The sequence below is a fragment of the Zonotrichia leucophrys genome, chromosome 3, assembly GCF_028769735.1.
Source record: "Zonotrichia leucophrys gambelii isolate GWCS_2022_RI chromosome 3, RI_Zleu_2.0, whole genome shotgun sequence".
NCBI lineage: Eukaryota > Metazoa > Chordata > Aves > Passeriformes > Passerellidae > Zonotrichia > Zonotrichia leucophrys.
The window spans coordinates 45354896-45379482 of NC_088172.1; the positions used below are offsets into that span (position 1 = coordinate 45354896).

Below are 24587 nucleotides of genomic sequence, written 5' to 3' on the forward strand. Positions count from 1 at the left end.
GAAGTGATTATGGGAAATAAAATGAAATATGTCTGGTTGAATTATTTTCAAGGTCTGAAGAGGCAGATTCCTTTTCTACAGATATGCAACTGCCAATATTGAATTCAAGCAAAGCTAATTGTTTTAGACAATGTTTTAACAGTGCTATTACTTATTCTACAGGAAAGTCTTCTGAGTTAGTGCCTGAATTTTGCTTTCCACTCAGTTCATTTTCAGGATTTTTCTCTTCTGCAAAGAAAGTTTTCAGGATGAAAAAATACCTTGATGCAACACTGAAATTGTGGTTGCAAGGAAATTTTGAACCCTGCCTATGTGAACTGCAAGACCTCTGCACCCACTCCAGGAAACAGTGTCCCAATGGAAGATGTAAAGGAAATGGTTTTACCTGTAAAAAATACCCATAGATATTACTATGTGGTAAGTGATAATCTAAAAAATTAATACAAGGCAATATGTAAACCCATGGAGACAAAACTGTAGTTATGTAAAGGCCTACATACACTTTTCCCCCCTTACTTTTGATTTAACTCAGAATGCTGTATTTTTTCATATCTCAGAGAAAAGCAGCTTTAATTTTCTTGAGAAAAAGGACTTTCTTCCTCGACGAGTTTAAAAGAAAAGTTAAACATTTAAGGTGCACTTTCACAACTTGATTAACAGAACAAGGTCTGTTGTGTGTGGATTGTTCACATAGCTCTTAATGTCACTTGCCAGCAGAGTCCTTGGTTTTTTAATACAAGCCCTAAAATAAAATAACATTGTTTTTCTCCCCACCCCCTCTCCCTCTGTTGCTTTCAAAATGTATTTTGGTGGAGGAGAAGGAAGTTTATTTTTCTTGGCTTTTCTGGGGTTTGTTTTTCTGAAGAGGCACCAGGGTGGCAAGGGGGAGTGGTGGTGGGGACTCTGGCTCCTTGGGCACCAACAGCATCTCTTTCCCTCTGACCAGGCAAAGCTGCTTCCTCTCCTTTTCCCTCCCCTGCCCTCTTTTTGGGCAGCTGTCCCACTGGTTGTCCCCCTCCCTCCTTTCCCAGCAGAAAGGGGATGCAACCTTTGCAAACCAGGCAGCCACCCCAGCAGGGGCTGGTGGCAAGGACCAGCTGCCAGCCTGCGGTTTCATGAGGCTGTTTCAGTCCCTCTTACCACACTTTGTCATTTTGTCCATCATACAAGCTGAAGTGAATGTTTTCTGATCATTATCCCAGACCTTCAGCCACAATCTACTGTGGCCAATGTCTGTCTGCTTCCTTCCCTCCTCATGTTATCAAGAATCTGATACCTGCCCTGCTACAATGACTTTGACACTTCAATTTATTATTGCATTTAGTGAATTAAAATGCTCCAAACAGGAATCTCAAAACAAATAAAACCATTTCTTGATGCTGCTGAAAACTGACCTTCATGTGCCACCCTGTCCTCCTTCAAGGCCTGCTAAACCGACAAGAAAGATTCCCATTAGTAAATCACTATTGGATCATTAAACCTTTTTAAGGCAGTGTGTGCCTTACCAAGAGAATGAGGATTACGACACAGCAGTGGCTGCTGCCCACCGACAATCATGGGAACCGACCTCAGTAATAAATCCATTAATTATCTGCCTCACTTTGACCGGTTCTCACGCCAGAGCCGCTCCTTTGATGTGACCGTCAAAACCAAGGATGCCCGATAGCAGTAGCCACCAACAAAACAAAAGAGAAGTAATAATTCAGCATAAATATGTAAGACCTGCTTGCCCATATGCCCAGCTTTTGCAGTGGAGTGTTTCTGTGCCTGTGATTCAAACTGGAGGCAAAAAAAAGGGGAAATAAAGCTCTTTTTCTCCTTTATATAACCTTTAAAGTAAAGAAGAACTAGGCATGTTAGAGATATTTTTTAGCTACTGTTGACATGAGTGACTTTTTCCCTGTTGCTTTTCAAAATCAGTGTTAACAGTTCATCACCAATATAATATAACTTAAATTATAATATAAACTTAAACTCACCTATTTAATATAACTTAAAACTTGTCCTGCGAAGGAACTAAGGAAACAGAGGAACTTCTGAGGGAAACAGAGGAACTATTCCTCTTCAGTGTGATTATTTGTATAAACAAAATTCTTTAGGACCAAAACTTTAGAGGATGAATTTTTGTCTGATTTTTAAAAGTTTTGTGTGTCAAGTTACTTTTTCAGTGTTTAAATACATCAGAAATACAATGTATTTGTTAATTCACTTCTTGGCTACTCACCTGTAAAGTGGGAATAGTGTTAATTAATACTTGTCCTTGATCTTGTCTAATTAGACCACAGACCCCAGGGGAAAGACTAGTTATCTAGACTAACTCATCATCATCTTGGGAGCACTTTTAACTCGTTTCTATCTCTTACCATAAGCCTTTGATTAATAGAAGATGGTAGCTCTCCTGGAGCCCAGATGCTACTGAGGGAGGCAAATTCTGATAGCATAATGGATGACTTGGAAGGAAAGCCCCTTTGAATGTATGACCAGAAGAGAAGTAGAATTCATGCAATTGCATTTAATCATTTGGCTTTTTTTTTTTTTTTTTTGAGGATTAGCAAACTAATAAACAGTAGTTACAAGAGATTTTAAGATACCTGGTTTATCTTTAAGATACCTGGATTTTGCCTTCATCCACAGCAGAACCACCAGCCACTCCTTTCCCACCAAAGATACACTTAGGGGGATCATGATGGTAAACCCAAGAGAGACACTTCAGAACTGGCTCTGGCGTGTGCACAGAGGCTCCCTGTGAGCGCTGTAGCAGGCAGGGGAGTCGTGGTGACAGAAGCTCAGGAGCTCATATTCATCTTCTCATGTGCTTCACACTCTTCTTCAGCCTGGTAACTTAAGGGAAGATGAGTGCAGTGTGGTAGGAGGGATGAAAGCCCTTGCTACAGCAAGGAGCTCCATTTTGATTGAACCAAGGCCACAGTCCCGACAAATCTGAAACTGAGACTTACTACCTGGCTTGGGGTAGAGAATGAACAAACTGCAAAACGTCATCCTGATAGAATTAGGCAGGTGGTTTCTTATCTGAGAAGACAGGGAGATGATTCCTGTTTTTTCATTTATGTTGCTGGATATTGCTGGATAAGTGCAGAACTGCAGCTTACACAACACAAATTATGCCTGTTATGGAATATAAAGTTGTAATTTCTGTGAAAAAATCCCTTGCAAAGGGTGCAGGGGCAGTTTGGGTGGACAGCCACAAAGGCACCCTGCTGTGACCACCCTCCATCAGCCCAGCTGCCTTGTCCTTGTCTGGGTTGCTGCTATTCCCAGCTACATGCAGCAGACAGCACCACCAGCCAGAGCATGTGTTGTAATACCAATTTATAGTCTGTTATTATTTTCCTGCTTTGGGGGGAAAACTGGAATCTCCCAGCTCTGTTTTCCTGCTAGCAAGAGAAAAATTAGGCACAGCATAATAACATTGTCAATATAGTTTACTAAAGTGTGATTATTCAAAAGAGCACATGGGAAACAAAGCATGGAAAGGCAGAAGGTAATGATTGACTGTAGCCACAAGGCAGTATAAAAAGGATCTAGAAAGCAGATTTGCAGCATGCAAGAGAAAAACTCAGACTTTTAAAAGGATCAGAGCTTTCATAATTTCATGATCAGAGTACTTCTTAATAGGACATGGCAACTGCTCCTGTAAGAGGACTTGCTGGAATATAGTCCTTGGACAGTATTATCTAGATCTGGGAGTGGTAATTAAATCTGTATTGGACTTTCAATAACATTACCTTAAATAAACTGCCTTGGCTTGCATAAAATAGTTTCTCTTTAAACATAATTTAGAGTAAATTTTCCAACTGTAGTTCTCAAGGAACAGTCCTGGCAGGATGTGCAGTGAGGTTATCATATTTTTTTTAATCTTATTGTCTAGAACGTGTTTCAAAGTGAATCTGTAGCTTGGAAAGAAATTTACAGTTGTGTTTTATGACATCAATATTATATAGAAAGAATATTGGGATAGATAATAGGACGGGGGAAAAAAAGCCTGGAAAAAGGACTGTGTGCCTGAAAGCATCTTTTGGGTTTGTTTTTCCTTCCACCCCACCAGTTTAATAAACACTTTGCCTTGTTTGTGTCCTTTGACTGCCATGGTGACAGCACTAATGTTATAGCACAGACTGCTCCCATGGCTCACCAGCCTTGTGAATCCGTGCAGAAGGGAAGGGAATGAAACCTTATCTTGTGTCCTTGGGCAGCTGATGCCCCGGTATCCTGACCTGGGATGCAGAAATTGTGGTTCCCTTCTTCACCTTGGCACAAACTTTGTGCATGACCTTCAGTTCAAAACCTACAGGTGAAAAGCAGAGGTGCTGCTGTGGGGGTGAAAAACAGAGTGGCTCTGGGGGTGAACATGTTCAGGGACACATGGTCTCTGTCACTCTGGTAATGGTATGTGTCCTCACTGTATTAATGCCACAGACAGGATGAGGTGATGGAGTCCGAGTCACACTCCTGATTATACTTTGTGACTTTTTTTTTTTTGTAATGTTATATTGACTGTTTAAAGACAGCTTGTAAAGTTTCCATATACAGCATTCAACTCAGAAACTATGCCGTGATTTGCCTTAATAAAAGCTTCATTTGTACATGAAATTTGCTTCATCAGCAAATACAAGTCCTACATTGCTCTATAGCTCGTTGGAATGAAATGGGCACAACGTTAACTTACGGAGTTGGGTCTGAAACCTGCGGAGGAGGGGCTGCTCTGGGAACCGCGGGCGGGTGGCGGCAGACGCAGGACCGGGATGCCACCTCGTGGCGTGTTCCTACAATATTTATATCGCTAGGCAAAGAAAGGCTCCTTGCCCTGGGGAAGATGCCACGGAGTTGCACTTGTTTATATCCACAATAAAACAGACAAAAAGGCGATAAGTGGCCAAGAGAATGTCCTGGGAACAAAATAAATCTAACGACTGCATGACTCTATGCCCTTCAAACAGAAGTGAAATATGACGGCAAGTAGAAAATACGACTATAAAAAAAGAGTGGGAACTTCCATTTTCTAAAGAATTGCTAGTTGTAAAACTCATGCAAAATTTTATGTTCACTCACAGCCAAGATACTTCATATAAGATTGGAAAAAACTTACAAAGTGGAACTAATGTAGGACTATAACTTAAAGGAGGTAGCAAGAAAGAAAAGTTGACTCAGCTGCTGGTTTAAGTTGATCTACAGTTCAGGTATTTTCCTTATATTCTTATTTCTTCTGCAGTTCATTTCCATACCTTTGCAGTTCATTTCCAACCCTTTCACAACTTTGCTGTGACATGGAAAGCACTTCGTTACCCTTATGACGAAGAACAGACATGAAAGTGAAAATATTTGCAAGCCAGTATCTCAAAATCTACCATAGTGAGAAGCAAATTCAGCTACACTTTGAAAATGTGTTATTAATAATCTTATATTTGTTTGAAATACCTCTGCTATTGCCAGATCACTTCTGTCATGTGCTTTTGATGGCTCTGCCAGTCCTGGGTGTACAAATGTCCTACTACAAAATGAGTTAAAGCACAAGGAAATGCTTATTTTGTTCCTATTCTGTAAAACCAAATATATGCCTTTTCTGGGAAGGTAGTCAACACCTGAAGTTCATTTTAGCTGCTTCTAAATTGCCCATTATTTTCTGACATAGAAAGCAGCAACTTCTTCCACCAACTTGGTAAGGCATTTCACTGAGATCAAAGAGGGAGAGAAGAATCTCAGAGCCCTACACAGTTCTAATGAGCAGGTAAACTGTTAATTATAGGGGAAAGTGCAGGATGAAATAATATAATTGTGACTTTCAGGATCTTAGGAGATCCACTGAGCCATTTCCCTTGCCCAGTCTGAGAGACTTGATAACTTGTCCAGCCCACTCTCAAGAACCTCCAGCCATAGGAATGCAATAATTCCTTGGGTGACAACCTGTGGACCTGGTGTTTAACTATAATTTGGTGGCACATTTTCATTATATCTTAAGGATGACAATAGCCCTTTTGACTGTTTGCTTTCTGCCTTAGAGCAAAGGTGATCCCTTCCCTTTGAATCACCTTGAAGCTTCTTTTTCATAAAGAATATAGTGGAGAATCTTTCCCAGGAGACACTCCTGTCTGCAGTGGAGGGCAGCCTAGGCTCTGGCACACCCTGGGAAAGGCAGCCAAAGCCATTATTTCCAGTGGTGCTTTTGCATCAGGCACCCTAAGGAGAGCCTGGCTCTATGCCCTTGGCACCTCACTTCAGGTACTTGCAGACATTGATGAGGTCCCGCCTCAGCTGTCTCGGTCAAGGCTGAACAGGCTCAGCCTCCTCATCCTTTTCTCATAAGAGAGATGTTCCAGCCCCTACTAGGTCCCTGCTGCTGTGGCTCAAAGATTCATGATAGCACTAAGCGACCATTCAGCTCTGGGGGGGAAGGTGTGGGAGCACCCTAAGCTGTTAGAGAAGTCAAAAAAAAAAAAAAAAAAAAAAGGAGTTATGTTATTTCTAAATGCATGTGGCCCTCTAGGCAGGCCTCTGCTGACTTCCAGAATCCGTGTGGGTGGACATGGGATGTCTATAGGCAGTGCTGTGACTGACTGAAAGATTTCCAGGCACCTGCTGATGCTACACCTTCCCCTGGCCACCAGCACAGGCCGCTGACACTTCGGGCACGATTTTTGCACGATTGCCCCAGGCTGTCAGGTACGAACTACTACCCCCGCGCCTCGGGCTCGCACAGCAGCCGGCCATCGTTCCAGAACTGTAAGAGCAGAAGGAGAGGGTCGGAGAGAGTCTTAAAACAAAACAGAGATGAAAGTGGGGGGTAAAGGTAAGAAAAGTAAGTTTTCCCTGACCGGGAATCGAACCCGGGCCGCGGCGGTGAGAGCGCCGAATCCTAACCACTAGACCACCAGGGATCCTTGAGGCACTCTGTACACATCTTTGTAAAGAAGCAGTGATAGTGCACTCTCCCTCCTACGATTACCTTGTGCCGCTGCTTTCTTCTTGTGCTCCTACCTTCCAGGCAGTAGCAAGTCCTGGAAGCAGGTAGATATGGAGAAGGACGTTGTATTCCACCCCACGGAAGAGAATAGCGGCGGCATGCTGGGGAGGAGAGGGGGCCGCCCAGGCGAGGCTGGTGAAGGGCCCTGGTGGGCGGAAGGCGGGATGGTGGAGGGGCAGCGGGCAGGACGGAGCCTCAGGCGGGAAGGAGCGGCCAGCCCGGCGGTGCCGCAGCGGGAGCGGGGGCGGCTCCCACAGCGCCACAGGCAAGAGCTGCGCGGCCGCGGCAGGGCCGCGGCAGGGCCGGGGGGGCTCGCAGGAGGGCGCCGGTGGCCACTGCCGGGTCTCCGTCTCTTCTTCCGCCAGCACTCTTCCCGCTGCCCCCAACTGGCGCGGGCTTCGCGCTGTTGTTTTCCCTCATTTCGCGTTGCCTTTACAAGCCGGTCGTGACACCGTCGTCTCTGTACGGGGTGTCGCTGTCGCAGCTGTCAGCCGAGCGCTCTGCACCGCACATCCCGGCGGCGGCTGCCGGGAGCGGAGGAACGCAGCGCTTCCCTCCGCGCCGGCCTGGTCGCTGCACGGGCAGGCTGTGGGAACACCTCAGCTTGTCCGGGTTCGGTGCTAGGCCAGCAGGGAAAAGCGGCTCCAAAGGCCTCTCTCAGGTGGGAGCCAGTGGCTCCACAGAGGGGATCGAAGTTGGTGTTTGCTGGCCTTGCTCTGCCGCGGCCTCCTCACACGATATTTATTAATTTGTGAGCTTGGTTTTTTTTGTAAGGTCTGTGTGAGTGGAATCAAAGTGGCCAGTGCTGTGGATGACCTCTGTGTAAAAGCTGTTTCCTCTGGCATGTTGTTTTCATGAACATAGAAGATCTAGGAGCTGAACTAGCAAAAATAATATTCCCTATTTAGGCAGTGTCCAACGATACACTGGTTATCTGGCCGGGTACACTGGCTCTGCCCGAGCAAATTTCGCTAGTTCTGAAACCCTTTGCCTCTAAAATGGAAAAACCTTTCTGTATTAAGATAGATAAGCTTAAGACTGTGTGCTTGTCAACTGTGCAAATATGCATTAGCTGATCTTCAAAAGCTTTAGAGTCTGAAAACAAATTTAGCGGATAATTTTCTTCTGAGAGGAGCGAAGGAGGTGGAAGGTGTTTGGTGTCCATCTCATCAGCATCCCAGTTAAGCTGATGGTTCATTTCATCACAAAACATTTACTATAGCAGTCTAAAACAAAATGTGTGTCTTGATTGTGATGAAGCTTTCTTTGGTCTAAATTCAGCAATTTTACTGTGCAGTGAGAGAGATAACAAAATATGAGGTGAAAAATGTCTTATATATGCAGGAACAGCTTTTCTCACAGGATTGACAGCATCCCCTTTGGTAAGACAAAAGCATTTCAGACCCTGAGGAGCCAAAGCTGTGTCGGGCTGGAGGCTGAGGTATCACTGTGGCCTGAGGCCACTTCACAGAGGTGGGTCTGCTTAGGTGAGAGAGGTCAGCTGGTCCCAGCAGGTAATCTGTGCCCATTGCTGAAGAGAAAGCCAAAGTGCGACCTGGTTTCCTACAGAGGGAACCTGCCAGGAACACCAGCCAGATATTGAGGTGGTTATACTGCAGACACTGAGCTAGCCTTAAGAGTTTGTATACTCCACTAAGTCCACAGTGTTGTGTTTAAAAGCATAGGCTTCTCCACTCGCTGTGCATCTCAGGTGGGTTTTGGAGGGGTACTTAATTCTGTGGCTGTGATGTTAGCAGCACTGCAAACAGCTAGGTTAGAACAATTCAAGGCCCACAGCAGCTGCATTGGCAGGATTGAAGATAAATGTAACAGAATGGTCATTGCCACCCCTAAGAGTGTCTCTGTTATGTGACACCACAGGGGAAGGCAGGGGTGAGTCCTTTGCTTCTTAAGGTGCCTCAATGATGGAGACAAAATACTCCCCCTGACAATTTCAGAAAAGTCGCTGAGCCTATGAAAAATGTGATCTTATGCTGATGGCAGGGTGGGCAAATGTGTTTTGCTCATGCCCTAGGTAGCTGTTAGATGTAGAAGCAAAGCAATCCTGCTCTGTTGTGCTTGACAGTTAGCAAACCACTTTCCAAATGAGTAATATATCTTACTAAATTTCTCTTGAGTTGTGGAAGGGTTGTTAATTACAGCCACAGGAGCAGTGAGAACTAAGGTATGTACAAGATAAATTTACTGAAATAGCAAATATTTTCCTTGATGTTAACCTCAGAGGTGAGGGCTGACCACTAGACCATCAGGAAAATAGCACTGAGAGTCATATGCTGCCTAGTTATTTTTAGAAATGGCTTTCTTTGCTGTACAAGTCATGTGCACTGACAAAAGATTGTGCCTCTCCTCTGGCTTCCTGCATCCGATAGAGAAGTGCATCAGTGAAACTGACAGCGATTCAGCCTCCTGCCAGCACAGAAGCAGCCAGTGCCTGTGCCTGCATCCTTGAGATGGTAGCTGGAGAAGAATGATCTTCCCAAAGGCACCAGGAAAGGAATGTCAGAGGCCGATGTTTCTTTTCACCTAACGCTGGTGTGCCTGTGAAACCAAGTGAGTAGCATTCAGTGTTAGAGGTACTGGAGCACAGCTGTCACACTTTGGTAAATAAGGCTGAATTTTGGAACCTGAAAAATCAGAGCAATTCCTTTAAATGCAAGCTGTACAGCAGCGTGCAATTAACTTGTCTGTTCCATGTGAATACATTACATATTATTATAACTTTAATTTGACATGCTGATTGATGTGTGACAGTAGGCTTACGGTGTAAAAATGAATAAGAATAACATCAAAGTAATATGCTAAGTTATGGAAAGTATATAATTTGAGTATGTATGTAATATATAATGGTAGGTACAAATTTTCTTTAGTACGTGGGGTACATGCTTTAGCTATAGTGAAAACCCTTGATCTGCATAGAAACTGCATTTATCAGCCCTCTCTTTTCTCAATTGTGTGTTTCATGTGTAAAGTCTTGGTATCAGATTTTCGTCTGTAAGTTCGCCTGACTTGTAATTGTACATCATCCCAGTTTCAAGGAAGTGGAAAGGAGAAGGAAGGAAGAGATGATGCACAGTCTTTTGCTATTTTATGTTTAATTTCCATGTATGGTCAGACTGGTGACCTAACTTTTGGATTATAACAATTTTCTGGAGGAAAATGCTATTGTACTTCGTATCTTATTATATCTGTTTTAACCGCAGTAGTGTTTTGATGGAAATAAAGTGAGGAGAACCTGACGAGGCGTTGTCCAGAGGTGCCAGCTCCAAGAGCAGATTCCCGGCCGTGCGGTGCCTGCTCCCTGTGCCTGCAGTGTGGCGCTCGCCGCGCCAGGGGATGCGACGCGGGCTCGGGCAGCGGCACGGCTCGGGGCCGGCAGGGCGCGGCAGTCCCGCTCCTGGGGGATGTTTTAATGGTCCTGAACAACGAGACGGGGAGCAACCAGCAATATTTTACAGTACTTACTTTACAGAAGTACTTTCACACGTTCTTGTATTCTTTTTCTTCAGCTTCCGTTCTTCCCCTGGCACTACATTTCATATAGTAAAGGCTGGGCCAGCTTCTTTTCCCTTTTAGCCCATGTTAAAATGCACGTGATTCTGGGGTTTGGGATAAAGTGTGGCAGTGAGGTGCTTCATGCAGTGTCCACTGAGCTACCTTAGGTGAAACAAATAGGACTTTTTTGTCATCTCCTCTTGTATTGCAGCAAATTCCATTTCTTTTTATAGTCTTTCTTCGGTTGAGCATTTTGGGAGCTACTTCTGGTTTGCTTTTCTAGACAGAGAAATAGGTGCACAGAATCAATTATTCGGGGAGAATTTATTATAAAAGTTTCAAGCTATGGTCTCTTTCTCATTTTTTGTAAAATTTGTGGAAAATTTCACTACCTCAGTCACATTGAGTTATATCTAGACAATCAATTCAAAGTTAAAGGGTGAGTTGGGGACACTCTGAAAATTCATCATTACATAAACCAAAGAAACCAGGCTAAGAATAGCCCTCAGTGCAGAAGGATCAAGCAGAGCCTCAATTATGTATGCATAAAAGTCTGTCTGTAAGAAAACCATTTTGTGACTACTTCATGGTGAATAATGGTAGGAGTAATAGGCAAAAACAGAAGGGATAATGGAAATAAAAAGAAAGATTGGTGTCACCTTTGTTTTTGTATTCTTTCAAAACTGGACTGTTGTAACAGTCAAGGTTGTCAGTGTAGTTTTTTATGGCAGGTTGTCTTTCTTAAATAAATGAGCCATAAGCTAACAATTACAGATGTAAAAAAAGAAACAAAAACTACATGAACTACACGAGCAATACAGTATTTTTTCTGCTATTAGTGTAAACTGATCTGAATGCAGGCCACATACAGTATGTTTACAGTACCTCTAGCAATTTTTTCTCTTGAATGTATGTAACTCTGTTAATGTACACTGAAGCACAAGATCAAAACCCATACAAATGTAGTATTTCAGTATCCCAAATCTGTTCTGTCTTTCGTGTGTGGTTATACATGTGTGTTTGTGTGAGAAATATTTTTCTAGGATAAAAATTCACAATTTGGAAGTGATGAAAATAGCAAATTTACATTTTGTCTCCATCAAAATAATGCAAACAGTGATAAAACAAATGTGCCCAATACTGAAAAGATGAGCAACTGATTTTTACTGAGCAATATGAATTTAAGATTTTCTCTGGTAAAGATATTCTAAGCATTGATACCATGAAGACAGTGAATCAAATGGTGTTAGAGCACTTGTATTCAAATGAATTGGCAAGGAACATATTGCCATGGGAAAGAGCAAACTATTCAGACTGTCTGCTATCCTCTATACTGCAGTGAGACTAAAACTAAATTTTATTTCAAGGGTGATGTGTGTGTGTCTAATTTACCTATTATCTGCCTATCTCATGTTCATCATTGCAACAGAGAGGCAGGCATTATTGAGTACTTCAGAGTCAGTAAAATAAAAGAGTGTGTGATGTGCCACTCACATAAGGACTTCTTCCAGTGACATGAAGTCTGTGGGTTTGAGCCACAGGCAATGACCCACAGTGCCATAACCAGAACTTGTACAGTGCTTCTGTACCAGTCCTAGCCTGCTTATCCTGCTGCTCTGACAGGAATTTGACTGATTTCTCCCCCATGCCAGCAGTCTAGAATGTGTATTTGATATGCTCAGGGTAACATAACTACTATAGAAATGCACAGTTTCTTTGCTATATGGAGTTCATGCATTGTCTTCATAGAGCTTTCTACACTATACAATAGAGGTGACTGTGCTTGGAATGATGATGGACAGCAAACTGGTACATTAGGACAGGGATAGCTTTTCTGGAGCTAAAACAAGCTGTTAGTCACTGTCACTGTTGTGCAAGTGCAGCTAAGAGATAAATAGGGCTTCCACCACTTTGATGGATAGGGCTTCATAGCTCCTGCAATTTGGCAGAGGTGGTTGGGTTAACAGTATTACTATTCTTTCTTTTTTTTTCCCATTTTTGTTATCTAAGCACTGCTAGAAGAGTAACTGAGAGCAGGGCCCCTTTCTTCCGTGTTGTGGTAGAGAATCCTTGTGCCAGTGAAGTCTTTGAGATTTTAACCAAAGTAACTTTGCGTTTATCCATCTTTTGCTGGGAAATAATAAGATGTACAAACTTCAGTGTGTTACCAGAATGTATCCTTTAAGCAGCAGACTGTTTTAAAGAAAATCTGTCCCTTGTAAAAGAAGCTGGTTTGGTAAAAAAAAAAAAAAAGAGATGGAAACTTCAATTTTAGCTAAAAATGCAGCAGCAAATTTAGTGGAGGAGTTGAGACAGTTGCTGTTCCAGTAGTGACACTGAGTGGTAGCAAGCACATGCTACAAATAGGATAATGGCAATGGTGGGAGATGGCTGTGTCTGTATTGAGATGTATTTGGTCCTGAAAATGACACGTTTTTGAATTGAGTCTTCTAAGCAGCTGTTAAATTAAAAAAAAAAACAAGCCTCTGACAAATCTCTTACTTAAAACTTGTTGGATTCATAACATTAGAACTACTAAAAATATTATCCTTGAGACCCCTGTGCACCATTTGTTATTTTGACACACTCTTAGCATCTCTGTATATATGTGTACGCTTTGTGTATGCTTTTCATTTATGCAGCTATCTGCTTGACATTTTGTCTTGCAGAATTTGGAATTTAATGGTGTTATAATGCCTTTGTTCAAATGCCCGAACGACAATGCCCGAAATCAGTCTTTCAGAGCTGATTACTAACCTGAGGAAGAAAAAAAGAAGCTAGATCTTGTTTAGGCTAGCCACAAGCATCTGGAAGGGTTACCTGCAGTTATCTCGGGTAAAAGAGTGGAGTTTCTGGTAAATTTAGCGGCTGTTGTTTTCTGGGGATTGGGTGAAGAAGCCTACTGGCGGACAGTGTAGAAACAGCCGATGAGGTATCTAGGCTTTTCAGTTTCCCACGGATCTGAAGGCTTTGGTTAACCTCAATTTCCAAAACTGGCTGTTTTGTTTTTAGCGCCGCCCTTGAGAAAACTGCCATGCAGAGGAAGATGCCGGCGCTTGGGGTCTATGACTCGTAGGACTCCTCGCTCCGCAGACCGCCCCCTTTGCCCAGGACAGGGCTTAGAGCGCCAGGAGCGCTGCCGCCGCCCCCGGCCCCGGGGCCGCCGCGATCCGGCGGGGCCAGGGCGGCCGGGCGGGGCCGAGGGGAGGCGGGGCCGCCGGGCGGGGCGGAGCGGCGGTGCGCGGCGGGGCCGGCGCCGCTGTGGCCGAGCGGAGAGCAGCGGAGAGCGGTGGAGGCGGCTGCGGCGGCGCTCCCGGAGAGCGCTCGGGGCGCGGCGCCGCCCCGGGCCGGGCCCACCATGCCGCCCGCCCGCAGGTCTGTCTGTCTGTCTGTCTGTGCGCGCCGGGCCGCGGGGCGGGCGGGGCTGCTCGGGCGCGGCCTTGTGCCCCGGCCGGGGGCGCGGAGCCCGGCGGGGCGGGACGGGGCCGGGGCCGGGGCCGGCGCTGGCGCTGTGGGGGCAGAGGAGCGCTTCGGCCGCTCGCCGGTGCGCGGAGCCAGCCCGGCAGCGCAGCCCCGAGGCGCGGGCGGCCCCGCGGGCGCGCTGTGTCCGTGCGGGCGCGGCCGGGGGCGGGCGGCTCCGGGGACCTGCCTGCCCGCCCCGGGTGCTGCTCCTGGGCACCCGCGGCGTGCTCCCGCTACCCTGCCGCTGTAGCCGAGATGGCTTTCGCGGCTTCGAACCTCGTTTATTTCCTCCCTCTCAGGGTCTTGGATGAATTACTGGAATGTTCCAGGCTCTCTCTCTCTATATTAATTTGTATAGCCTTTGGTTGTCGTGATTGCGAAGTGCTGCCGGGTTCCAAAGGTGTGTCAGTAATTGATTTTTGTGTCTTTAATTAGTGCAATGGACTTTCCTCTCTGTCCTTCATCATACACTGCTTCAGAGTTGGTTTACGGGTGGAGTGGCGTACTTGTATCTTGGGTGATGCGTGTGCAGCATCGTGGTGCTGAAGGATGTAGTAACTGTTCATCCCCTAGGTGATGAAATGAGATGATGAACACTTCGACTCAGTAACAGGCTTTTAGCATGTGTTTACTTTACATGCTACTATTGCTGTTCTCCCATTAAGTAGTCATACATTTCTTGTATTAATGCGCAGTGGTGGACTTTTAAGATGGGTAGGTGCCCATTAATCGATTATGGTTTGCTTAAAATGCTATGACCCAGCCTAAGGGCCTGTGTTTGTGTGATACTTAAAATGTGTGTTGATGAACTCTGCCAGCCTATTGTATCAGCCAGTGTTTACACAGTATGGAAATAATAATTTCCTGATATTGTTCCATCTGACACTTATGTGTACACACACAGACTTTCAGAAAATTTATGGAGAGGGTGGTAGAAAATGCCACGGATATATGTATAAGTATGCGTGAATATATACTTTCTGAATGAAAATTACTTTATCAGGAATATATTTTTAAATGTAAACCATGATAAAAAATTATGTAAGTTGCAGTGCTTTTTAGACTGCCTTCTCTTTCGTCTTTTTACCTGGAGAATGTCCATAAAGGTATGCAAAATCTTTTAAGCACCTAAGTAGTCAAGTAATGTTGATCCTTTGAAGAGTTTTATTGAAGTACATGCCTGTAGGCAAAATGCTATCTGATGGCTTTCTGGTTTTTTGGGTGTTTTTTGGTGTTTTTTTTTGTTTGTTTGTTTGTTTGGGGGTTTTTTGGGATTTTTTGCTTTTTTTAAAGTAGTGGATCAAAATCTTGGGCTCGGAGGGAAATTCTGTGTCTTTTGCTTTGTTTTTTTTTTTTCCTTGTTGCATATTATGTTATGGGAAATAAACACTACTGGAATACCTGATTTTTCCAACTTGTTTATGAGGCAGTCTGTGGATTTCATTCCTTGGCTTTGCCCAATGTCCTGTTTTTACTGCAGCAGTAGCCATGCTCACATTTGGACGCGTCACATCTGCTGCTGAAATGATAAGTGATTCCCTTTGGAGATGAAGTGAGTTAGAATTGATTGGAACAGTCCTTGTCTTATTAGGAATATGGCTTTGTTGCTTTGTGTATCCATGATTTTGAAAGAGAAGGTTGAAATTGATTGGAGGCTGACTCTAGTAGATATTTGGCTACCTTATGGTCCTGACTTCAGAGGACAGCTGGCAAATCTCTTTTAAGTGTTAATGAATAAGCCCCTCTATTCAAACAGAAGTGAATTCCCTTGAGAGTGATTTGGATGGGAGGATAACTGTCTTCAGAAAGGTAATTAAAGAAATTGTGGTGATCCTGTGGCTATCTACTGCAGCCAGAGTGAGTCTGCAGTCGCCCATTTGGGTGAGTGTTTCAAAGGTGAGAACATAGTGTGAGCCTCTGCAGCGGGATCTGACACCAGAAATTGCTGTTCTAGGCGGCTGGAGCTGCTCACAAACAATAATTATGGAAATGAAGGACAAAGGGACTCAATTTCCCTTTGCTCTCCAGCAGGCGTGAAAGGAAGGTTGGAACATGACCAATGCTGAGAGAAGTGGTAAAGCTCTCTGTCCAGCACCTGCCTTGTGCCCTCTGTGTCTCAGCGGGTGCCCAGTTCAGCAGCAGCAGTCGTGGTCCTTGGCTCATCTGGCAGAAGAAATTCAGTGTCATCACCCAAAAAGCAGCTGACTGGTAAACCTTTTTTTTTGTCATGATCAATAAACCAAAATAGTCAAAGGCTTTATAGGTGTAGCTTTTGTTTTAGTGAGGTGGTGCTGGTGGAGTTACTGATGGTGGGGGCGGCTGCCTGCCACAAAGTTGATGGCTTCTCACTCCCTCTTGTGAGTGATCTGCACCCTCACGGCAGGAGATGTCCAAGTCATGTTGCTGCCACTTCTGCGCTGAGTTTGTCCTGGGGGTTAAGATTGCTTTCCCAAAAAAACAAAATGTAATGCTGCATTTGATGGCTCAAGTCAGCAGTTAGCATGCTCACTCAAGTGACCTCCTTTGACTAGGAAAGAAAGCAGAGTAGGAGAAACAAGTCTCCAGTTCTTCTTCTCCTCCTTGTTTTCCTTTTAAAAATCTTATTCTGTTGTAATTTTTCCCTAGCCAGATTTATGAGTTAATGACAAAATTCACAGCAGGCTAGAGGAATTATATTTCCCTCCCCAAGCAGAATGTTTCAGATTGATATATTCATCACATACAGAGGAGTATTTTCTTTTTCTCCCTGCTTTTCTTTGCAAACCCTTCTGTTGTAGGTGGAAATCTGTATGTCTGTTCCTGGTCAGAATGTCAGGTGGGTGTGAGTGGTTGTGCTGGTGCTGGAAGTTGTATGTGTGTTGGGAACTGTTTGCTCAGTTTTGGGGTGGGCAGCACCCTGCAGCCTTGCATGGGACTGTGGCTGTGCATCTGCAGTGTCTGTGCAGAAGGTTGTACTAAGTGCCCACAACCAGGCACAGTGCTTTGCTCTTGCACCTGCTCTGCTCCCAGTCTCTGACCAAGCTGGGAGAAAGGGTACCAATATTTCAGCTCAGTACCGTATAGCATCCTCCTGACCTTCCTGTACTTACCTGAGAATTGATGACTTGTCATGGAACCACAAAGGTTCGATCCTTTGAGAAGATTTCTGGATTAGACTTGAATTTGTCAATGTGTTGAGTACTCATCATAATCTCAGTAAGCCTTTCTGATTGCTGTTTGTCATAAGAGGTGAACTGTGCTTTCAGTTGCATGCCTCAAATTCCTGGTGCTGTGTGGTCCAATGCCCCTGTCAGAGCTCAGTGAGGCTGTTCCTGCTCAGTCATTCTGTGCCCTGTAGTACTCCTGAGCTGTTACTAAAATTAAGCATTTGGCCTTCTCTCTTGGTATGCTATGTGTAGAGCCCACCAAGGTGCCATTTCTTCCATGTTTCTGCTTTTCTTATGGCTACTCTGTGTGTTTTTCAAGGGGCTTCTTCAACATCCTACTTGAAATGTGGGTTGTATGAGTACCCATGTTTAAGCAATGGTCGTATGAAACTGATTTACAGGAGCAGAAAGCATACAGGCTTAGCAGGGAAATTATACATGTTTATACAGGCAGGATATGTGTTTATCTTTTGGTTACAGTGTCAAAATAGTACTGTTTATGTTTCATTTTATGTTTGCTTTAGGATTTAAAAGCTTTTTGTTAGAATTATTTCTAGAAAGGAAATTTTCTTATTCTCATCCATTAGTGACTGATTTTGGGATCTTCTCATAGCTTCTGAAGATAACTGAGGGCTATTTCCTCAGAATCTAGGATCCTGCAGGCAAGGATTGGTTCCAGTGCACCAGATAGAGGAAATCACAGCTTTGTTTCAGAGAAGTTCACAGTGAGAGCTGTTGCTTTCTTGAACTCAGCCTTATCTAAAGAAAAGGTAATGTATTCCCTGACTCATTTTCTTTCAAATAAATTTAACCTTTTCTAGCAGCACTTTCTCTGTCTGCTGTTACTCCAGTCTGTTTTTTTCTGCTTTCTGCCCCACCTGCCATCTGTCAGTTTGTTTTCTTTTTAAGTGTTCTAAGGTAATGCAGTGGATAAAAAAGAAGTATGAATATTCACAAAGCATCACTGCCATTTTGATTCAGAGGGGAAGAGGTGTGGATGGCTTTCTGCCAGATCAGGTGATGCTGTGATTGCAGAAAATCCTTGGGTCTGCCTAGGTTGTTACTTTGGAGGAGATGCTGTGTGGAATAACTTGATTTTGTCAGTGGCTTGGCACTGCTTCTGTGCTGTGTCAGTGGGCTTCTGCTGTAGTTAACTGTCTCATGGTTAAGCAGTGCCCCAGTCTGGTGGCAAGGGCTTTATTTTACTCTCAACTTAAGTATCATTTTTAGAATGCTTTTTAAGCAGCTGTAGTGATACCAAAGACATGAGTACTTGTGATAAAGCTGGGTTTAATCTGTATGCAGATTTTTGGTAGCTGCAGCAAACTCAACAAAACTTTGTAGGCCAGAGAGTGTCTTGAGTTCTTCTTTCATGCTTTCTCACAAAGGTTCAGATAATTCAGGGAAGCATTGAAGTGTGTAATAATTTTACACATGAAGATTTTTGCATGATGTTTAGAATTTATATTAAAAATAAATTCTTCTCTTATATAAGCAGTGTTTGACATTTTGTAGTCCCTTTTTCCATCCTGGTTGCTGATCAGGCCTTTTGTAGTGAAGCTGTTGAAGACTCCTAAAGGTGGGAGCTGTGGTAATCCGTGATATAAAATCTGTTCTGTACCTTCTGTCCCAACTCCAAAAACTCCTGAAATGCAGGTATTGTGTGGTAGCTGTGTCATGTAAGCAGTAATATCTTGGTGACAATAGGCGAAGAACCAACGAGATGAAACTTTTACTTTGTTACAGAACAGTGTGCTGAAATGTGGCCAGGTATTTGGTGACAGATGGACTTTGCCTGCTGTGAGCCAGTCACTTGTGCAGATCTGGCCCAAATGATTAACAGCTGATGAGCATGAGAGTCCTTTTGCCACCCAAATATGTGGGGTCAAGTCACAAGCAGCCTGGGTCATCGTCAGGCCAGTTAGGAAACAAATTGAGAACCACAAAGGAGTGACAGGGGTGGCTTTCTGCCAGTGCCATGAGTTGTTCTCCGGTCCTCGTGGTTAGGTATCCACTGAAGAAATTTCATTTGATTTACAGGTAATTTGGTTTTGTTCTGTGGTATTGGGTCTTTTTTTAGTGTTTTGTGGTGGGCAGTGTTGGTTAGGTGTGCCTTTTAGTTGGGGTGAATAGAGGATAGTGTCACATCAGTGTGCAGAGGCTAGGCAAGAACTTCTGTGACATCTACATTTGTGTCCTACTACAGTCATGCTTACAGGATGGAAAGGAAAATCTCCTTTGTTGGGCTTGTGCTAATGTGATTGCTCATGTCACACCTCATCAAATGTCCATTTGTTTCCTTCTATCTGGAATTCTAAATTCCTTAAAAAGGGTCTCTGCTGCTAACTGATCCCTCAGTGGACAGATTTTTCATTTGTGGGTTGTTTGTTTTGAAAACTGGATTCTGTTTGTAGTGCATCATTTCTGTTAGTACAAGTAACACACTGGTTGTCATGAAAAGAGATTAAGAAGATGAAGGTTAGTTTTCTTTTCTCCTGCGCTGTTGACACTGTGCACCTGACCTATTGTGTGAGGAGGAAGTTTCAGTGTTTTGTCAACTACTTGTGTCCTTTTCTAAGCCCTGCTCTGGTGGTTCCCAGTCCCAGGCTGAGCCTGGAATATAATAGGCAGATTTTAGGGGTAGGGGACTAGAGAGTGAAACCAAAATGGTACAGCCAAACCAAGAGATAATGAATCTTGTACAGGGAGGTTGGAAAGAGCGAGGAAGGTGAACCCTAGGGATGAACCAGACCTTACACACTGGCATGTGTTGGAGGATTCTCCTGGCCTCCATGGGTGCTGAGCTCTGGGATAACATTGCATCCAGGAGAGCAGTTCCTAGCCCTTCTGCTCAACTAGGAACACAATTCAAGTTGCGTTTATGGGATGAGCAAGGCAGATGCGTTCATTTCCTTGTTTTCTCCAGGGAAGGAGATGTAGGCTCAGACCTGGCAGAGCAGAGCGATGCTGCTCCTTGCAGAGTGGCACCTGCTCCATTAGGAATGAGCCATGACTGAAGGGTGCTGTGGGTGGTGTGTGCAAATGCAAGCAGAAAGCCAAGGAGGTTTGCAAAAGGAAAGGTGGTGCAGCTGAAGGAGCCACCTGTAGCACCAAACTCGATTTTTAAGGTGCTTCTGAGGAGACATGTATTTGTTTTTACTTGATAACTGTTACGTGTTCATTTTGTTGTGGACCAGTGGTAGAGTTTGGGATGTAAAGGCTTCAAGTTACGAAATGCATTTCTTGGGGAAAATTGTCATCCCTTAGTAAATGGTAACAGTTCTTCAAAGGTTTCTCCTCTGATAGTGGGGTTTTTTTGTTTGTTTGTGGTTTTTTATTTTCTTTTTTTGTTTGTTTGCTTTGGTTTAGTTGTGTCTTTCTTTTTTTTTTTTTGATCTAGAAGCTTTGTAAAGAAGCAGACTGGTGTGGCTGTCACTGGAATCACGACTTCACTGAATACAGTTTTCAAATCTTAACTGCTGTGCTGTCAGCATTATATTGCAATTAAAAGTAAAAAGTCCTACAGTACTGTGTTTTACATCTATTGTTTAAGTTCCGATTTTTTCTTCGTGCCATATACTGTTTTTTCTGAATTCTCTGATTTTTGTGAGGCAAGACCTTTGAATGATTTTCTCACTGAAAGGCTCTAGGATGACAGAATTCCATGTTATAAATTGGAATTTATTTCATTTGGCCTTGAAACATATCTCTCTTCCTGCTTCTTTTCACTTATTTTTTGCCCCTTTTTTTACTTCCCTAAGTTCAGCATGCAGATATCTCAGAAAAGTAATTTTGACTTGTGGAAGCTAGACCTGTTCAAGAGGTTAGCCTGGCTATGTGTTTGGGATTGGATGTATGAGTTTTAATCCTTGGTCCTGTCATAAATATTGACAAGACCTTGAGTAGGTTTATGGTTTAACTTTATGACCTTAAAGGTCTTTTTCAACCTAAATGGTTCTTGATTCTGTGAATCTAGCTCTGAGGTAATACCCTTTTCACAGGTTAATATGTCAGTCTTTTTTAACCACTACCTTTTGGGGTAGGTGCAAACTGATTTTTGTATTATTTTTAAAGTGTAGGTCTCTGCCCAGTTTTAACAGATTTTCAAAGACAAATTTTAACACCAAGAATGGAAGGACTACGGCCCCTCAAAAATAATTGCTTTAACATGGAAAAAAGCAAGGCCAAATCTAAAACTTGTTAATGCATTTACTAATTTGCCTGGCTTCAACTTGAGAAGAGGCAAGCAGTTACACTGATGTAGCTGTAAACAAGCAAACACAAAGTTTTGTTTGAAATGTGAGCAGCTATCTCACGTATAACCTGTGGTGAACAGAAATTTGGCAGCTTTCATCTTTGGTCCCCATGTTTGCTTACATGTCACAAGGATAACCTGTGTGAGAAGTCCCTCTGAGTGCACTTGGTATGGGAGTAGAGAGCTCAGAGTCTCTGTTGTGGCACCTGGTTGATGTCACTGAGATGGATGGCTTTCCTGAAAATGCAACACTGGAGGAATTGAAGCTGTTTGTCATTTTTCTGACTTCATGGTGTTTGGTACCCTCCAGCAAAAGGAGATATCTAGCTTCAGAATGCTGAGTTACTTTGTTGATGCTATCAGCGTAAGAAGTTGAATTTTAGTTTCAAAATTAGTCTGTTTTGTTCAACAAGAGAACCTCAGTTCTATGAGAATGTTTAAAACACTTGAGTAATCTGAAAGTAGAATATATACTGCTACTGCTTAAGTACCAGAAAACTTCTACACAACTGTTTTTTAGTCAACAGTACTCAAGCTTAATTCAGGTGTATTTTTTTTTTTTTTTGTTTAGTTAAGCCCTGAACCATAACACTGATTGAATGCATGCAGAGTTGAGGAAGTAAAAGCCCAATCAGATATGCTGAAGGAAGGATGGCATATGACAGTTTTGCATGAATCAAGACATTGTTCCATCTTTTCTGTGTACATAGACATAGGTAACTTTACTTACCTGAATAATTTTAAACAGTTAACTGTGCACACATTGTTAGAACATACAAAACTATAAAGAACTTTTCTGTTTCTGGTTCTGAAGAGAGAAGCAGCTCTTCAAAGAGTTGCTCCCTAATTAGTAGGTACATGTGATGTGCTCTGTTGTATAGCAAGGGGAATTCCTTTTGAGAGGGGAGTTTCTGCACTGCATTTAGTGCAGGGTGACTTGGTACAAGGTCAGCAACTGTGTGTGGTGTTTACAGGAATCTGGAGGTGGAGGAAGGAAAAAAGGTAAGATAATAGAAGCTTTCAGGATGTTTCAGAAGGACAAGACAACCAAGTAGTCTCGTGTTACACAATGCCCAAAGGGGATTTTGCCAGGAAGAAGGAAATAATTAGAAACATTGCTGCTTTTAAAAACAGGATTCAGTCTATGCAATGTAAAGAGTGTTTGATTTGTTGTTGATCACTGTAATTTTGATGCACCTTACACTGCCAGCATTGGAACACCTCTAAAGCTGCGTAGGTGTAATACAAGGTCACACTGAACAGACTGCAATAAATTTTGTAGGTTAAGCAATTGAAAAATAAATAGTGAAGGTTTCCAGTGTTAATTTTTTACATTACAAATGTACAGGATTTTGTATTACAATTAAACTGTTCAATGTTGCTTAATGTACAGTGTAAGCATTGACACAGTTCAGGTTGCTATGGAAACCTGGCATTTTGGTTCTGTTAACAGTGTTTCAGATAGGAAAAGATTTGCATTGCATTACTGCTAGACTCCTTTCTGCCCCCACTCTTCAGCTTCTTTGCTTCTCAGTTGGGAGGTAGATGATAGAGAAGCAGCGATGACCTGGAATTTGCATGAATCAGGGTCAATTATAAAAAGAGGTGTTGAGCTGAAACTCAAAAATAATAATTTTATCTTGAAGTAGCTCTTGTGTCTAGTTAGTTTTTTGAAGTAATGACGTAATTTAATGCTTATCATTCACAATGTTGTGTCTCTAGGTTGATTTGAGGTTCTGGTGATTTGAGGTTCTTTTTCCAAACACCTGAAAATGATGGGGTACTTTATAAAGAGACATTTCCAATAATTTTCCCAGCATGATTATGTATATTGTTGAGAATGTGCTTGATGTAAAAACCTGACCATTTCTAGCACTTTCTGTTAGACTGACGGATTTGTTCCTCATGGGTTTCTTGTTGCCTGGTCTTGTCTTGTAAAACGTTAGGAGCATGTTAATCAAGTCTCATTGATTACAATGGGAATATTTAATATAAATCATTGGACCTAAACTAATTAATACTTGTAAACAGAAAGTGATTAATGGTACCTGTGATTGACAATATAGATATTTGTGCCAAGCATCAAGCCACATCTTTGTGATTTAAGAATCTTCAAACACCAGTGTCTTTCTGCTGTACCTCAGTTTTATTTACATTTCATATAAATGCCCTTCTTGTGTTGGTGAGAAAAGAGCTGAGAAAAGAGCAAGTTTGCTGTGAAGCTGAGGTCAGGTGTTTGTCTCTTGTAGTCTGTCATCCCATGAATGCTGGCACTCATCTTTCCACGTGTGTGCTTGGCTAGTGCCCACAGAGCAGAGTCTCTGCTCAGGGAGTCACACTGATGGTTTTCTGCCCAAGCTTTCTGCCCCAGGTCTGTCTGATGTTGTGCTTGTAATTCAGCTGTGTGCAGCAAAGGCTGCTGGAAGGGGGTGTGAGCTGGCCTGGTGGGGTATAAACTGAAATGCAGATACAGAGCCACTTCTGCTGAGTCTGCTGCGAGTCATTGGTGTGGTAATTTTGGGTGGAGGAGTGTTATCAGGCAGCTAAAGTAGGCAAAAGGGAGAAAGGCAAAGGGCAGTAATACTTGGAACTGGCAGCTGCTTGCTCCAGGGACAGATTCTAACATCCTGAGACAAGGGAATGCCCAAATTCTTTGGCTTGGCATTTTGACTGGTTGCGGTCGCCTTAATCACCAAAGGATGTTTGCTGTTCATCTGTCTGCTGTGATGCTGCTGTTTTGCCAGTGCAAATCCCACTCTGTGGCCTGTGTAAGCTAATTCATAGAAACAACTCTGGAGTGTGGCCAGGCCTGCAATGTGTGACACTGGATCCAGTGGCCTTTAGCAGCATTCTGAGTATGGTAAGAGGGGAATCTAAGGAGGACTTGATCATGGCCCTTATAAACCTGGTAGAGAACCTGTAATTCATTGGGTCTGGGTGTGATGTGGTTGCTTGTATGTATCTTTCTTGATCTTATCAAAACAGATGTGCAAGGCTTTCTTTGAAATACTAAACAGTTAGTGAAATTAGTTGTTATGAGCAAGGAACATGATAGTGTCGACTAACAAAACAGCCAGGTAGTGCTAAGGGTGTTGTCTAAATGCTAGTTGATGTGTTGAATGTTCACCAGTTTTTTGAATTTTAGAAAACTGCAAGTACATGGGATTTTAGTGGGGAGCACATCCATTAAAAGGCTTTTGTGTATATGCCTACATGCTCCAGCCAGAGGTAA

At 43.2% G+C, this 24587-nt stretch overlaps 1 protein-coding gene and 1 non-coding gene across 9 annotated transcripts in view; one reads left to right on the forward strand and one right to left on the reverse strand.

Annotated features, from left to right (window-relative positions):
• Window positions 1-6821: 6821 nt before the first annotated feature.
• On the reverse strand, window positions 6822-6893 carry TRNAE-CUC (transfer RNA glutamic acid (anticodon CUC)). Its single transcript has one exon. It is a non-coding gene; the product is annotated as a tRNA-Glu (tRNA).
• A 2496-nt stretch (window positions 6894-9389) lies between these two features.
• Window positions 9390-24587, forward strand: part of NCOA7 (nuclear receptor coactivator 7) — an 82701-nt gene continuing 67503 nt past the window's right edge. For 4 of the 8 annotated variants that reach the window (XM_064707990.1, XM_064707997.1, XM_064707996.1 and 1 more), the window contains exon 1: window positions 13735-13867. The gene's annotated coding sequence lies outside the window, so the exon portion shown is untranslated. Of the gene's footprint in view, window positions 9551-13734; window positions 13868-15982; window positions 16163-17745; window positions 17871-24587 lie in introns of those variants that run through there. The other 4 variants (XM_064707993.1, XM_064707991.1, XM_064707992.1 and 1 more) reach the window with 4 other exon arrangements.